Here is an 18238-nt window from a genome sequence, read left to right as displayed (position 1 = left end):
GAAGCACTTTTAACACATTTGGTTTCATTTCTAAGGCCTCTAGGTCTTTTAAACCCTACTTGGCCGAAACTCATAGAATATAAACTTGCTTCAAATAGCCTAAAAGCATGAGAAATTATACAAGTTTCATAGCATGTATATAAAGACAAGCATAATAAACATACATGTGAATTGTGTCTTAGGCTTCCTAGGTTTCTTTCCCTTTTTCTTTTATTTTTCCTTATGGCCGAAACCTACCAATCTCTAAACTAGGTTTTAAGTGGCCTAAAGCATGGAAAACCTAAGTAAGTTTCATGGCAAAAATTACTAAGAACATCATATACAAAGTTGGTTCATAAACAAGCTAGGACCCTTGTGAACTTACATGTCATATATCATGTAACTAATTTTCTATACTCAATTTAAACATAAGAGCATTAAACAACTTTCATATCATAATATCACAGAGGTCTTGAGCATATTAGAATTTTGTTCAAGCTTTTCTAAACTATCCATCTTATCATGGCCGAAAATCTAAAACAAGAGTTCATGAATTTCTAGCAATGTACAACATGCAATTCTTTAAGAGAACTCTATATTCTATCATACAAACATAGTTATTTAAATTTAAAGGTCTTCCTAACCCTAAGCCCTTTTCTTGGCCGCAACATATAAATGGATTTCTTTGGTTCTAAGTAACCTTCAAGCAAGAAAACCAATAAAAACCCTTAGTAGTTCATGGGAGAAATTTTGTACTAGTTTAGTTAAACGATATTTTTCCCTAACCTCCTTAACATATTTTTGCCTGAAATTCTAGGGTTAGGTACTCCTCTGATCAAGCATCATTTAAGTATAAAAACATGAAGAAAATCCTTCCTACATAGCATAGAAAGAATATCATGAAATAAGGACTTGTTTAAACCATCCTAGATTTGAAAACCCTTTCTTTAGCCGAATTTTCTTAAATTCTTTTCTAGGTTTTCTAATCCTTATAGAATCCGAAAATCACATAAAATCCTTGTACCACAGGTGAGGGGAAGCTTACATCCTTTTCGCTTGTGGATCTAAGGTATGGTGAAGAAGAAGTAGCCTCTTCTTCTAGTTCCTTTCCCTTGATTCCTTTGCTAAGTCCTCCTTGTATCTTAGGCTTTCTTAGGGAACAAACTTGGTTTTGGGGCCGAAGATGGAGGAGAGGGGACTGTGGTGTTCTCGGTGAGGGAGAGGATGAATGAGAGAAAATGAGAGAAAAATAATTTTCTCTTTTCTTGCTCCCTTTTATGTTAAGGGGGAAGAAGTAGCAAAATTGATTTTTGCTTTCCTTCTCCCTTAACCCATTTTCTATTTTTCTTACATTTATTTTATTTTCTATTTATTCTCACCATTCATGATAAACTAAGGGGGAATGAATCCCCTTAATTCCTCTTTAAGTTTTCGGCAAAAATCAAAGAGGAAGAGGGAGAGAAAGGGAAGAAGGCAAGTTGCCTTTCTCTTGTTCTTTTCTTGCTTTCTCTTCTTAGATCTTTACTCCTATCTTTATCATGCATTCCCTTTCCTTGCTATCAATATCTTCTCTCTATCCCAATTGGTTTCTACTAGTTAATTCTATGATTTATCATATAAGAGGTTCAAGGTTCAATCCTTGACTTCCTCTTCTTTTTATTTCATTTTATTTCTTTTTTTGCTTCAACTCACTTCTTATTATTTTTCTAAGGCAAAAATCCCATATTCATATATTTATCTTACAAGCTTAGTGGGTATTACAGTACCCCGTACCTCATAAAAAGTTCGTCCTCGAACTTTAAAATAGTTGCATCAGGTGGCACTGAACCTTCGGCTGAGTGCATCGGCCACTTTGTTCGCCTTTCCTGGGTGATAAAGAATCTCGCAGTCATAATCTTTGACTAATTCGAGCCATCGGCGTTTCCTCATATTCATGTCTTTTTGCGTGAAGAAATATTTCAGACTCTGATGGTCGGTATAAATCTTACACTGAGCTCCATATAAATAATGTCTCCATATTTTGAGCGAAGACCACGACTGCTAGTTCTAAGTCGTGAATGGGATAATTCTTCTCATGTTCTTTAAGTTGTCTAGAAGCGTAGGCAATGACTTTGCCATCTTGCATGAGTACAGCTCCAAGTCCTGTGATGGAAGCATCGCTGTACATATCGAAGCCTCTGTTGGTTTCCGGAAGAGTAAGAATCGGAGCACTGGTCAATCTCCTTTTTAATTCTGCGAAACTCTTCTCGCAAGCTTCTGTCCATTCATACTTTGTATTTTTCTTGGTGAGGGCTGTCATAGGGGCTACGATTTTGGAGAAATTCTCTACGAATTTCCTGTAATAACCTGCTAGTCCGAGAAAACTCCTGACTTCGCTGGCATTCTTTGGTCGGTTCCAGTTATTTACAGCTTCGATTTTACTTGGATCCACCATAACTCCATCTTTGGAGATGACATGACCTAGGAATATTACCCGGTCAAGCCAAAACTCGCATTTGGAGAATTTTGCATATAGTTGTTTCTCTTGAAGGATCTGTAGTACAGTATTCAGGTGTTCAACATGTTCTTCTGGGGTTCTCGAGTAGATAAGTATATCATCAATGAAGACGATTACAAATTTATCAAGATATGCCGTAAATACTTGATTCATCAGGTCCATAAATACTGCAGGAGCGTTGGTTACTCCGAAAGGCATAACTATGAACTCATAGTGTCCATATCGGGTTCGAAATGTTGTTTTTGGTATATCATCTGGTTTCACCTTCACTTGATGATAACCGGATCGTAGATCTATCTTTGAGAAAACAGTCGCACCCTTCAGTTGATCGAACAGGTCATCGATCCGTGGGAGTGGGTACCGATTCTTGATCGTCACATTATTCAGCGCTCGGTAGTCTATACACATTCGCATAGACCCATCCTTCTTCTTTACGAATAGCACTGGAGCTCCCCATAGAGAGTGACTAGGACGAATAAGTCCCTTGTCGAGTAATTCGGATAACTGTTCCTGAAGTTCCTTTAATTCAGCCGGAGTCATACGATAAGGTGCTTTTGAAATCGGTTGAGTACCAGGAATCAATTCGATTCCGAATTCTATCTCTCTGTCAGGGGTCAACCCTGGTAGTTCATCTGGAAATACTTTTGGATAGTTGCATACTATTCTGATGTCTTCTAACTTCGGGTCTTGGACTTGATTGGTATCAACCACGTGTGCTAGAAACCCCATACATCCTTTATCTAACATCTTTTGTGCTTTAATGGATGACAATAACTTCTCCGTTCCTTTTGATTCCCCGTAAAATTCAAACTCTGGTTCATTTTCGGGTCGGAAAATCACTTTTCTTTTGCGACACTCGATTGAAGCGCCGTACTTACTAAGGAAATCCATGCCCAAAATTATGTCATAATCCTGCATATCAAGTACTATCAGATTGCAGTAGAGTTCTCTGTTTGCGATCCGAATGAGTACTGCTTGCAGCATATGGTCCGATGGCATAATCTCCCCGGATGGTAAGGTTGTTAAGAACGTGTCCTCTAGAGTTCGGAGTGGTATATCTAGCTTCTTCATAAAAGGTGTTGAGACGAACGAGTGTGTTGCCCCGGTATCAAATAATACTACAGCATACTGATTGTAAATAAGTAGCTGACCTGTGATAATAGTAGAGGCGTTCGCCACGTCTTCCTGGGTAAGTGAGTAGATTCTGGCATCGGTCATAGTGGGAGGGGCCTCCAATCTTCCTTGGCTGATTGAAGTCCCTTCTATGGCAGCTTGCATCTGGTGAAGCTGTGCGGGGGCACTCCTGTTCTGGAAGTTCTGCGAAGGTGGTGCTTGAAGCTGAGTAGGGCAATCTCTTATCAAATGACCTTCCTTTCCGCAATTGTAGCACTTTCTGGTGCTCAGACGACATACTCCAGAATGCATCTTCCCACATGTGGCACACTGAGGGTACTTGGTCTGCTTATTGGCTGGACCACCTTTTGTTTTATTCCACTGTTTCCTCTTTCCACTTGAGTTTCCTTTCCAGTCAGTTCTGGTACTGTGCGATTTTTGTCCTCTGGTCAGTACTTGTTTCTTGCCCTTATTCATTGCTTCCTGATAGTGCTCGGTAATCAGGGCGCTGCTGACCAGCTCCTCTGCAGTCTGCGGTCTATTAACTCCGCCGGCTACGTTCAGAGCTATCTCGGGTCGGAGCATTTTTAACATTAACCGGACCCTTTCTTTTTCAGTTCGGACCAGTTCTGGGCACAGTCGGGCCAGGCGGTTGAACCTCTTGACGGCTTCATTGACTGACAGATCACCTTGCCGAAACTCAGTGAACTCGTCATAGTGCTTGTTGGTCACTTGCATATGGAAAAATTCCTCTAAGAACTCTGTCTCAAAATCTGTCCACTACATTTGGTTTATTTGCCTTTTCGCCTTTACTCTGTCCCACCACATCCGTGCATCTCCGGTAAGACAGAACGACGTGCATTTGACCTTCTCGTGTTCAGGACAATCCAATAGTTCCATTATGTTCTCCACGGTTTTGAGCCAGGCTTGCGCATCCCATGGTTCACAATTTCCCGAGAATGCTTCCGGCTTAAGCCTTTGCCACTGAATTAGATAGGCCTCTTGTCGGACCATCGGAGTAGGAGCTGCCGGGGGCACTGGTGCGGCTGTAGGTACAACAGGTAGTGGATTCACCGGTGGAGTAACTGGGTTGCCTTGCTGACCCATTAAGGTAGTGATCAGCTGTTGTTGTTCTGCGATCTGATGCTGGAGGTCTGCGACTACCTGCGTCAGATCTGGTGGAGTCACTGTCCCTCCGATTCGGGCATTGCGTGTCCTAACCATGTTTATCTAAAAGAAATAGACTAGTGTAAGTGGTAATCAATTTTAGCCAATCTAACGTACTGGTTTGTTTCTATCTATTTGTTATGGTATTATTCATAACCTACCAATATGTACTCCTAATCTAATTTATAACTAAAAGCATAGAATAAAGCATCAAATATAAGCAAGTAAAACATGAATCCAAAGCATAAACAACATAAGGAAAAATAAGGAATATAATGACAAACAATGTAACATAAGGACATAAAGCATAAGCAATGTAGTAAAGAAATAAAACATAGGCAATATAACAAGAAAGAAAAATAAAGCATAAGTTATATAACATGAAACTAAACATAAGCATGTAACAAGAAAATTAAACATAAGCATATAACAAGTAAATTAAGCATAAACATTCTTACTTGGAGCGGCAGGTAGGAGGCTTGATGTGTGTGTAGTGAGCTGGCAATAAACTTTGGCTCTGATACCAACCTGTAACGCCCGCCCTCCCTGCTATCAACAAGAGACGGGGCTACGATACTCTACGTACATATTACAGCGGAAGACTTAAAATTATTTTTCTTAACTTAATTAAAACTGAACTACACTAACATGGTTTCATAACATGATAACAAAATAAATAAAAACTTAACATCAAGTCACCCATATTGTATTACATTTCACAAAACCAAAGCATAGTTCTTAAAGGTTTTAAAGCAGGTTCTTAATTAGTTGTCTAGCCACCGTCACACACATCTTTGTTGCCCCTCCTGTTGCTCCTTTAACTCATCCAGCTTTTTCCTTTATCTGTGGTACAAGGAAAGTAAGCTATGAGCACTCATGGCTCAGTAAGTTCCTTTCCTACTCACTAAAACCAACAATCAGTACATAATCAAATAATGTCTCAACTTAACATGATCTCAACTAGTCATGGCATAACATATCATACTCTTTAAGCATATCATGCAACATAACAAACATTATAACTAGTCATGGCATATCATCTCTTAAAACATAGCATGAAACATAACATAATCTTATCATGGCATATCATCTCTTAAAACATAGCATGAAACATAACATAATCTTATCATGGCATATCTTAAATCATAGCCTCAACACAACATAATCATAGATTATATGCATCATGATTTTAAAAACATGTATCCGAAAAACATGTGTATGTCTCATGATCTTTTAAAACCATTTTCTTCTTACATATATATACTTGAACATAATATCAACATATTTAGGGTCCCGGCTTGTACCATACATACATAACATAGATGCGCGCGTCCTAAGTATATCCAAGGTAGCAAGTCTTGAATCATACTAGGAACTAGGTCAAGATCACAAAGCGTGGCCTAGGGGCGTATTTGAAGAGTCCATCCCTTATTAGCCGAGATCACAAAGCAAGGCTTGGCCTAGATCACAAAGCAAGGCCTAGGGGTGTACTAAGGAGCCCATCCCTTATTAGCCTAGATCACAAAGCAAGGCTTAGCCTAGATCACAAAGCAAGGCCTAGAGACTGATTAGGAGTCCACCCTTGGTACAAGCCTTACAAAGTAAAATAGCATGTATAAAAATGCATCATTTAGTCACATAGCATAGCATAAAAGTATGCATCACTTAGGCATACATTATGTCATAAAAGTATGCATCACTTAGGCATACATCATATCATAAAAAGTATGCATCACTTAGGCATACATCATGTCATAAGAAAGTATGCATCACTTAGGCATATATCATATCATAAAAAGTATGCATCACTTAGGCATACATCAGGTCATAAGAAAGTATGCATCACTTAGGCATACATCATATCATAAAAAGTATGCATCACTTAGGCATACATCATGTCATAAGAAAAAGTAGGCATATTTTAAACACATAGCACATCATAAAAAAACATGCATATTCTAAGTACATAGCATATCATTAAAGCATGCATATTTCTACTCACATAGCATATCATAAAAGCATGCATATTCTAAGCACATAGCATATTATTAAAACATGCATATCCCTATCCACATATCATATCATAAAAAGGTATAAATCACAAGCATACATGGTTAAGCATAAGGGTATATCATGTGATTATACTATCATAAGAAACATGGTAACATAGTTAACTTGGGTTCTAAGCTTCCTAAACCCTTGGGTTCCTATCATGGCCGAACCCCCTTAGGTCTCAATTTAGGTAAAAACAACCTCCAAGCATGTGAACCCTAAATCATCATCACATAAATTTCATAGGAAGCATTATAAGCATGATTAACTTGGTTTCTAAGTTCTCCAAGTCCTTAAACTCATGTGGCCGAACCCTATCAGTATATAAACAAGGTCCCAAATGTCATGAAAGCATGGAAACCTTAAACCATATTTATAGCATTTTTTTCCAAATAGCATAGTAAGCATATTGAGCTAGTTCCTAAGTCCTTCAAGCCCTTAACGTATGTCTTGGTCAATCTTTTAACAAGTATTCATTAGGGCTAAAAACAAACATACAAGCATGTGAACTTGAACTAACATCATGTATAAATTCATAACAAGACATCATACAATAGGTATGGCCGAAACTTACCCTAGCCTCATTTAGGTCACTAAACAACATATAGTATGAGAACTTTGGTTTTCTACTTATCATATTTCATGTAGAGTGACATAAGCATATTTAATTTTTGTTCTAGGGTTTCTAGGGCATTTATCCCTTCATGGCCGAAACACACAATGATCCATTTAGGTCATGGAAAAATTATACAAATATGTGACACAATCAACACATTATCATATTTTCATAAGAAGCACTTTTAACACATTTGGTTTCATTTCTAAGGCCTCTAGGTCTTTTAAACCCTACTTGGCCGAAACTCACAGAATATAAACTTGCTTCAAATAGCCTAAAAGCATGAGAAATTATACAAGTTTCATAGCATGTATATAAAGACAAGCATAATAAACATACATGTGAATTGTGTCTTAGGCTTCCTAGGTTTCTTTCCCTTTTTCTTTTATTTTTCCTTATGGCCGAAACCTACCAATCTCTAAACTAGGTTTTAAGTGGCCTAAAGCATGGAAAACCTAAGTAAGTTTCATGGCAAAAATTACTAAGAACATCATATACAAAGTTGGTTCATAAACAAGCTAGGACCCTTGTGAACTTACATGTCATATATCATGTAACTAATTTTCTATACTCAATTTAAACATAAGAGCATTAAACAACTTTCATATCATAATATCACAGAGGTCTTGAGCATATTAGAATTTTGTTCAAGCTTTTCTAAACTATCCATCTTATCATGGCCGAAAATCTAAAACAAGAGTTCATGAATTTCTAGCAATGTACAACATGTAATTCTTTAAGAGAACTCTATATTCTATCATACAAACATGGTTATTTAAATTTAAAGGTCTTCCTAACCCTAAGCCCTTTTCTTGGCCGCAACATATAAATGGATTTCTTTGGTTCTAAGTAACCTTCAAGCAAGAAAACCAATAAAAACCCTTAGTAGTTCATGGGAGAAATTTTGTACTAGTTTAGTTAAACAATATTTTTCCCTAACCTCCTTAACATATTTTTGACTGAAATTCTAGGGTTAGGTACTCCTCTGATCAAGCATCATTTAAGTATAAAAACATGAAGAAAATCCTTCCTACATAGCATAGAAAGAATATCATGAAATAAGGACTTGTTTAAACCATCCTAGATTTGAAAACCCTTTCTTTAGCCGAATTTTCTTAAATTCTTTTCTAGGTTTTCTAATCCTTATAGAATCTGAAAATAACATAAAAGCCTTGTACCACAGGTGAGGGGAAGCTTACATCCTTTTCGCTTGTGGATCTAAGGTATGGTGAAGAAGAAGTAGCCTCTTCTTCTAGTTCCTTTCCCTTGATTCCTTTACTAAGTCCTCCTTGTATCTTAGGCTTTCTTAGGGAACAAACTTGGTTTTGGGGCCTAAGATGGAGGAGAGGGGACTGTGGTGTTCTCGGTGAGGGAGAGGATGAATGAGAGAAAATGAGAGAAAAATAATTTCTCTTTTCTTGCTCCCTTTTATGTTAAGGGGGAAGAAGTAGCAAAATTGATTTTTGCTTTCCTTCTCCCTTAACCCATTTTATATTTTTATTACATTTATTTTATTTTCTATTTATTCTCACCATTCATGATAAACTAAGGGGGATTGAATCTCCTTAATTCCTCTTTAAGTTTTCGGCAAAAATCAAAGAGGAAGAGGGAGAGAAAGGAAGGCAAGTTGTCTTTCTCTTGTTCTTTTCTTGCTTTCTCTTCTTAGATCTTTACTCCTATTTTTATCATGCATTCCCTTTCCTTGCTATCAATATCTTCTCTCTATCCCAATTGGTTTCTACTAGTTAATTCTATGATTTATCATATAAGAGGTTCAAGGTTCAATCCTTGACTTCCTCTTCTTTTTATTTCATTTTATTTCTTTTTTTGCTTCAACTCACTTCTTATTATTTTTCTAAGGCAAAAATCCCATATTCATATATTTATCTTACAAGCTTAGTGGGTATTACAACCCGGTCAGTCTGTCGACCCGTTTGGACTTCGTACCAATTATTCGGTCGACCCGTTGACCTAGCTGGGCTTCGTGCCAGACATCCGATCAGCCCGTCGACCTGTCTGGGCTTCTCCTGCACATTCGGTCAGAGTGTCAGATCAACAACAAAACTAACTTAACTTATTTTATCATTCATCAAAACCTAGGTTAGACCGTTAGTGCTAACCTCACCAACAATCTCCTCCTTTTTGATGGAATGACAATTTGATTAAGTTAGTGACAAATGCAAGTAAAACAAGCATTAATAGTTTTTAAAGTTAGTTTTTATTTTCCATTTGTTTTAGCTAACTTAACCTCCTAACCCCTTTGACATTCATCAAACATAAGCATGGATTAAATAATCATAAATAGAAAAACATTGCAAAATGAATGCACACACAAATCAGATCGACTCAGGGGAGTTAAATAATTTTCTTTAAAAGGTATCTCTTATCCTTTTCAAAATAGCTAAGTTATAAGAAACATAACTTAGAAAGAGTAATTTTTAATAACTTTTCCAAAATAGCTAAGTTTTGAACAATGACGAAGTTAGAAAGATAACTAATTTAGCAACATCTCTTAGTAGTAAGCTTGCAGATTAATTTTCAAAAGATAATTATTGCAATCATAAATTTATTAAAACCAATTTTATAAAAGCCAAGTTTAGAAATTCAAATTTTCAAACAAACTTGTATATGTTCCAAATTTTTTTTAAAATAAATTTGAACTTGAAACATTTTTCAAACATAAATTCTGTAAAGATAATTTTACAAAAGTAAAATTTTCAAAAATCAGGTAAAATTCAACGTTCAAAATCTAATTTTTCAAAGTTAATATAATTTTTCAAGACCAGTTTTCAAACCAAGTTTATACAATTTTTTAAACCAAGTTTTAACATTAGACTTAGTTTTACAAAGGTTAGGTTTCATAAACACATTTCTAAAATATTTTTAGACGAATATTTTCCAAAACCGAATTTCAAAAATTATTTTTTAAAAGAATAGATGTGGAAATAGTTATTGCTCCCCCTGAGCCTGACATTCCAACATCTGTCTAACCGGTTAGCTACTTACCAACTATCAAAAGATAGCAGCTTTCACTTGGTTAGTCAGATTAAGTTAATTAGAATCAGTTGGTGTTTAACTAAATTGAATAACTTAATCTGATTAATATCTGTTTAGTATTTAATGCCCAGACTTATGTCGATGCACTGCAATAAGCATCTTAAGTCCAGACAATCTGCCTATGCATCTCACCCCTTTCTAAGTTTGACAATCACAAACAGAGGAATCCTAGGGTGTTGGTGAGATGCTCAAGTACTAGCCCTAGGGGAACATGATTACTAGGGAATTGTTCTAGTCTAAGGCTAAAACTGTTTTGAAATTCTATAAATAGAAAATTTTGGAAGCATACAAGCATTTTACCTTAGAATTTGAAAATGCTTCTTTTTTTAAAACAATTTTAAAATTTATAATCTATTAGGCACATCCCTAATTTTCTACGTAGATTGCTAAATTCACTTTCAGGGAGGGGTTTAGTAAATATGTCAGCTAAATTAGACTTTGACTCAACGTACTTGAGTTCAATGTCTCTTTTAGTGACATGATCCCTGATAAAGTGATGCATAATTTCAATGTATTTGGTTCTAGAATGATGCACTGGATTTTTTTCTAAATTAATTGAACTAATGTTGTCAATTAATACTTTTACATTTGTAAGATTTAAGTTAAAATCTTTTAAAATGTGCATCATCCATAATAATTGTGCAACACATTCTCCTATGGCTATATATTCTGACTCAGTTGTAGATAACACAACATAGTGTTGCTTTCTACTAAACCAGCTAACAAGTGATGGACCTAGTAATTGACACCTGCTTTTGTGGTCTAATTTGCACCCAACATAATCTGAGTCAGAATACCCTATTAATTCAAAATTATTAGTTCTAGGATCTAAATACCTATATTTGTTGTTCCTTTAAGGTATCTAAAGATTCTTTTAACTTGAGTCAAATGTGATTCCTTAGCGCAGGTCTGGTATCTAGCACACATACTAACTGCAAATAGAATATCGAGTCGATTTGCAGTTAAGTACAGTAGGCTACCTATGGCACTCCTATAATATTTTAAGTCAACCGGTTTTCCATTTGGGTCATTATCTAGGATTGTGTTCACGGCCATAGGCGTTTTTATTTCTTTAGTATGTTTCATTCTGAATTTTTTAAGTAATTCTTTAGTGTATTTTTGTTGATAAATATAGTTTCCTTCATTTGTTTGTTTGATTTGTAATCCTAAAAAATAAGTTAGTTTTTCTACTAGACTCATTTCAAATTCTTGTTCCATTAGACTTGTGAATTGATGTAGAAATTCTAAATTTGTTGACCCAAAGATGATATCATCTACATAGATTTGGGCTATGAAAATATCCTTTTGTATTAACTTAATTAATAGGGTTGGGTCAATTTGACCTTGGTTGAACCCTTTAGAAATTATGTAAGAAGTTAGTCTTTCATACCATGCCCTAGGGGCTTGCTTAAGTCTATATAAAGCCTTCTTTAATTTAAAGACATAATCAGGGTGTTCTAGATTTTTCAAACCCAGGTGGTTGTCCTACATAGACTTCTTCTTTTATTAGTCCATTTAGGAAGGTTGACTTAACGTCCATTTGGTACAGTCTAAACCCTTTGTGGGTTGCATAACTAAGTAACATTCTAATGGACTCTAGTCTAGCCATTGGGGCATATGTTTCATCATAGTCAAGTCCTTCTACTTGACTGAACCCTTTAGCAACTAGTCTAGCTTTATTTCTTGTGATTTCCCCAGTTTCACTTAATTTATTTCTAAATACCCATTTTGTTTCTATTATCTTTTTATTTTTGGGTGGTGGCACTAAATCCCAAACTTCATTTCTTTCAAATTAAGTTAGTTCTTCATGCATAGCAATTACCGGCCAGTCTGGGTCAAGTAACGATTCAGCCACTGTTTTAGGTTTAATTTTTGAAATTAATTAAATTTGACTTAGGTTTCTAAAGGATGAGCTAGTCTGAACCCTTAGGTCTGGATCACCAATTATTTGACTAGTTGGATGATTTGGGTTGACTCTAATAGTTCTAGGAGGTTGACTTTCTTGAGATTCTTCTTCCTCTTCGTGATTTAGAAATTGATTGGTTCCTTCAGAATTAATATTTTTTTGAACAAATTCAATTGGTTGAAGTTGGGTTTGTTCTTGGTTTTGTTTGGATCCTTCAAATTTTACATTAGTAGTTTCTTTAATTCTTAAGGTAACCTTATTATAAACTCTGTAACCTCTACTATTTAGGGAGTATCCTACAAAAATTACATTCTCTATTTTAGATGTGAATTTTCCTAAGTATTCTCTTGTATTTAAAATGAAGGCTGGGCACCCAAATACTTTAAAGTATTTTATATTGGGTTGTTTATTATAATAGAGTTCAAAACAGGTTTTATTATGTGTTTTATTTAATGTTGTTCTATTTTACACGTAGCAAGCTGTACTAACAGCTTCTGTCCAAAAGTACTTAGATAGGTTGTATTCATTCAGCATTGTTCTAGATGCTTCAAACATAGTTCTATTTTTTCTTTCTACAATTTCATTTTGTTGGAGAGTTTTAGGGCACGAGAATTCGTGATGATAGCCGTTTTTAAGACAAAATTTATTAAAGCTATGATTTTTAAATTCTCCCCCATTGTCACTTCTAATTCTATTGATTTTAAGGTCTTTTTCATTTTCAACTTGTTTACAAAAGTTTGTAAAGATTTCAAAGGTTTCATCCTTATTTTTTTAAGAATTTTACCCAAGTGAACCTAGAGTAGTCATCTATTATTACTAGACAATATAAACTACCATTTATCGATTTGACCCCATGGGAGTCAAACAGGTCTAGATGTAAAAGTTCTAGTATTGAATTAGTTTGAGATTAATTAATTGGTTTGTAGATAGATTTTGTTTGTTTGCCTTGTTGACAAGCATTACATATGGTTGAGTCTAAGTTGGGTAATTTTGGTAAGCCTCTAACTAATCCATTTAATTTGCTTATGTTTCTGAAATTCGTGTGTGACAATCTTCTATGTCATAACCAAGTTTCTTCTTTTTATGTTAAATAACACTTATTAAAGAAGTGGTTAAGTTAATTACATAGATATTGTCTTTCCTAAATCCTTTTAGGTTTATTTTAGGATTTTCTAGGTACTTGATTAAACAATTTGAAGCTAAGAACTTAACTTTATATCCTGTGTCACACAATTGGCTGATATTAAGAAGATTATACTTGAAATTTTCAACCAGTAGCACATTTGTAATGATAAAGTCAGTTTTTAGTCAATATTACATATACTAATTACCTTGAGTTTGTCATTGTTTCCAAAGGAAATTGTTCCTAGACTTTTGTAAGTAAGTTGGGTGAACTTGGTGTGATCTTCAGTCATATGTTTAGAGCAATCACTGTCCAAAATCCACCTGGTTTCCTACAACAGGTAGGAAAGTTAGTTTAAGTTTAGTCTTTTAAGATCATTTTCAAGGTTGATTATTTGATGTAAGAATTTAAGTTAATTTTCAAGCAAATAGAATTTAAGTTTAATGAATTTTTAAGTGTAAAATTTAAGTTTGATTTTAAAATAATAAAATTTAAGTTTATTTTAAATAATTTTTTAAGTTTTTTTTTAAATTAAGTTTAAAAAAATTCAAGTTTAATTTTAAAATAAATTTTTAAGTTTAAAAAAAAATTAATTTTAAAATAAATTTTTAATTAAAAAAATTAAGTTTAATTTTAAAATAAATTTTAAAGAAAAAAATTAAGTTTAATTTTAAAATAAATTTTTAAGTTTTAAAAAAAATAAATTTAATTTTAAAATATATTTTTAAGAAAAAATAATTAAGTTTAATTTCAAAATACATTTTTAAGAAAAAAATTTAATTTAATTTTAAAATAAAATTTTAAGTTAAAAAAAATAAGTTTAATTTTAAAATAAATTTTTAAGTAAACAAATTAAGTTTAATTTTAAAATAATTTTTTAAGAAAAAAAATAAGTTTAATTTTAAAATAAATTTTTAAGTTTTAAAAAAATATATTTAATTTTAAAATAAATTTTTTAAGAAAAAAATTAAGTTTAATTTTAAAATAAATTTTTAGGAAAAAATTCAGTTTAACTTAAAAATAAATTTTTAAGAAAAAAATTAAGTTTAAAATAAATTTTTAAGTTAAAAAAAATTAAGTTTAAAGAATTTTTAAGTTTAAAAAAAGTAAGTTTAAAAAAAATTTAAGTTTAAAAAATTTTTAAGTTTAAAAAAAAATAAGTTTAATTTTTAAAATAAATTTTAAGTAAAAAAATTAAGTTTAAAAATAAATTTTTAAGTTAAAAAAATTTAGTTTAATTTTTAAAATAAATTTTTAAGTATAAAAAATTAAGTTTAAATATAAATTTTTAAGTTAAAAAATTAAGTTTAAAGAATTTTTAAGTTTAAAAAAAGTAAGTTTAAAAAAAATTTAAGTTTAAAAAAAATAATTTTATTTTTTTCTTAATTTTAATTTTATTTTATTTTATTTAATATTTTAATTTTAATTTAAAATTTTACTTGTGTCCTTAGTCATCTCACCCGATCTACGTTTTCAATCAGGGGATCCTATAATTTTGTGAGATGAATTAGGTTCAATTTTAGGGTTTGGTTTAACTTTGTGTTAGATTCAGGTTTAGCTTTGGATTCAACAAATAGGTATTCTCTGGATAAACTTCTAGACTATGGTGAGTCACTTGGACATCATTAGAGTAACCATGCCTTCGAGGTTTTCCAAATAATCCTATCCACTCGACTTAGTACAAAACCTTGGTCTAACTGGTTATGATCCATAAAGGGTAGCTTCGGTCAGTTCCATTTAACCAAATGCACCAGGTCGAAGCCATATCTTCCTAGACATGCATAGACTAAGCTTCCCTGACGTACTATCATCCAAAACTTTACCGGTACCATAGTTCAAGTTAAACTTGAACCCCTTTCTAATTAGTCCTAAGTGCCCTGCCGGGTAGATTAGTTTGGGTTACCCTATCGGTATGTTAGTTTTGGAGGTGCCAGCTATTCTAGATCCCCCCTTGAATTATTGCCCTTTAATTTAATTTTTCGTTCTAGGTTTATGTCTATTTCTTTTATAGTTATATTTAACTTCATGATATTCTAAATTTTGGTGGGTTTTAAAATGTTTAGTTTTTGAATTTGTTGATTTAGATTTTTTATTTGAATTATCTGATTTTATATAGTATATTTTTTCTTTAGGTATGTAGTATTGGTTAAGTCCTACTTGCGTGGTTAAGTACGCTTTCGGAACCCAAGCTTTACTTGTTGGTTTATATTGGGTTATTGATGATTTAAATATTTTATTTGAACTTGACTTATAGTCAAGTCCGATTTTGTTGTAAATTGCTTTTTGATTATTTAAGATTAAATCTAAATTTTTAGATCTTGTAGTAAATTTTTCTAACATCTCTTTTAATTTATTTATTTCAATTTTTAGTGATAAATTCTCCTCCTCAAGTGTTAGATCTTGAGTTGGATTATTTTTTGTAATTTATTCCTTGAGGTTTTGGTTTTCCTCTAAGAGAAATTTGTTTTCAACTTCTAATTTAACTAATTTCCTATTTAAACAAGAAATAATTTTAAAGAACTTTCTATTTAAATTTAGATATACCTCTTCGGGACCTTCGGAAAAGAGTACGGACTCGTGGCTTGATTCAGGTTCGGACCCGTCTTCCGATTCATCCTCCAACTCTGCTTCGCGGGCCATCAGCGCGAGGTAACTCTGGTTCTTCTTATCTTCGTCCTCCGATTCTTCCGAAGATGAGTCGTCCCACGTTGCTTTGAGGGCCTTTTTGGTCATCTTCATTTTATCATTCTTTGATCTCGGGCACTCGTTCTTGTAGTGCCCCTTCTTGTTGCACCCGAAGCATGTCACATTTCTTGGTTCGGTTAGAGTGTTGATCTTCTGCAGGTCCTTCTTACTGAAGCTCTTCTTCCTCCTGGTGAACATTTTCCTTACCAGATTCACCAGGCACTCTTCGTCTTCAGAATCCTGGTCAGATTCGTCTTTGGGTTCAAGCTTGTTCTCCGTTCTTTCCTTGGAGGAGCCTGCAAACAGAGCAATACCTTTCTCGGATCTAGTGTTAGTTTGTTCATGTAACTCTAATTCACAAAATAGTTCGTCAAGTTTTAATTTAGACAGATTTTTGAAATTTTATAGGCATCCACGATGGATGTCCACAGAGAGTTACGTGGAAAAGCATTTAACGCGTACCTTATCAGATTTCGGTTTTCCATCTGATGACCTATCACGTGGAGTCTGTTGAGGATATCCTTGATCCTCGCGTGAAGCTGACTCGCCGTTTCTCCTTCTTACATTCTTATGTTAAATAATTTATTTAATAAAAGATCGTGTTTCGTTACCTTTGCGTCGCTTGTTCCTTCATGTAGTTCGATCAACTTATCCCAAAGTTCTTTTATGTTCTAGTGCGGTCCTACCCGGTTCAGCTCTTCCCTTGTCAGTCCGCATTGTAGCGTGTTGACTGCCTTGTACTCCGTCGATTCTTTCTTCTTCATGTCTGGAGTCCACTGTTCCGGGTCTAGTGGATTCCCGGAGTTGTCGACCGGCGCCTTGTAGCCTCTGGTGACGTTGAACCATTGGTCAAAGTGTGTCTTCAGGTATATCTCCATCCTTTTCTTCCAGTACGGAAAGTCGTCCCCGTTGAACAGAGGAGGGCGTACTATGCTGAAGCCTTCAAGCTGAGACATTTTAACCTGCACACAATCAAACAAATAGACAAGAGAGGTTGATAACCATGATTTTGCTATATTATTTTGATTCATAATGCATATTTTAATTGGTTTATTTATAGCTTAAACTCACATTTACATTACATTTTACAAATTGCATGTGATCTTGGACATAATTGCAAATTAGCATATTATTATGGTATTTGATGCTAATATTCGATTATTATTTTGTAGGTATCAAAATGGTCATGGACCCGATCAGATCAGACCATACTTGGGATTATATCTAGGGCTAAACGAGGTGATCAAGCCTTGGAGTGATTTGGACCGTCCATTGAAGATAGGTCCCAAGACTTGGTCTTGGATTAGCAGTGTGGTAGTAAATAATATAAAAGCTGAATTGGTGTTGCACCAATTCAGATAAAATGCAACGAAAAAAAATTCCCAAAAAGGTAATAATACCAGTTTGGAATAATGCGAAAAATTGAAAACCGACAAGGAAAGAAGAGAAAAAAATAGCTTCACCCCCTGTCTGATTGGTGGTTGCACCAAATCAGAGCGGTACTGGCTCTGATACCACTTGTTGGATCGTGATCGTTCGATAGAGGGGGGTGAATATCGAATTAAAATTTACCGATAGAGAGTTAAGCACAGCGGAAAAAGAAACGAGCCAAAGACGACACAGAGATTTACTTGGTTCAGAGCCTTTGGCGACTCCTACTCCAAGGCCCGCACACAAGGGTGTTTTCGGTGGGCAATTACTAATAATTCGAATAGTAGTTACAGAATTGAGGTACAGGAATTAATTAGTAAGACAAAAGCCAACAATTAGAAAAGAAAGAAACAAACTAAAACTTTGTCGAAGAGCTTTCGCAACGTCACAGGAGCACTAGAGATCGAATTGAGAGTTGTGTGTGGGAGCTTCAGCCTTGACCCTCCTTATATAGGAGGTTCGGGGCGCCTGGAACCTTCAGGGTGCCCTGACCATGATGTAACCAAGCCAACCAGCGAACTCCACGTGGCACAGCGACGTTGGGGATAAAACTTCGCCTCCGGGCGCCTGGAACCATCCTGGGCGCTCGAACCCTAGTTTTCCAGCATCTTC

The sequence above is a fragment of the Zingiber officinale genome, chromosome 10B (assembly GCF_018446385.1).
Source record: "Zingiber officinale cultivar Zhangliang chromosome 10B, Zo_v1.1, whole genome shotgun sequence".
Taxonomy (NCBI): Eukaryota; Viridiplantae; Streptophyta; class Magnoliopsida; order Zingiberales; family Zingiberaceae; genus Zingiber; species Zingiber officinale.
Note: the sequence above shows the minus strand (reverse complement) of the source record.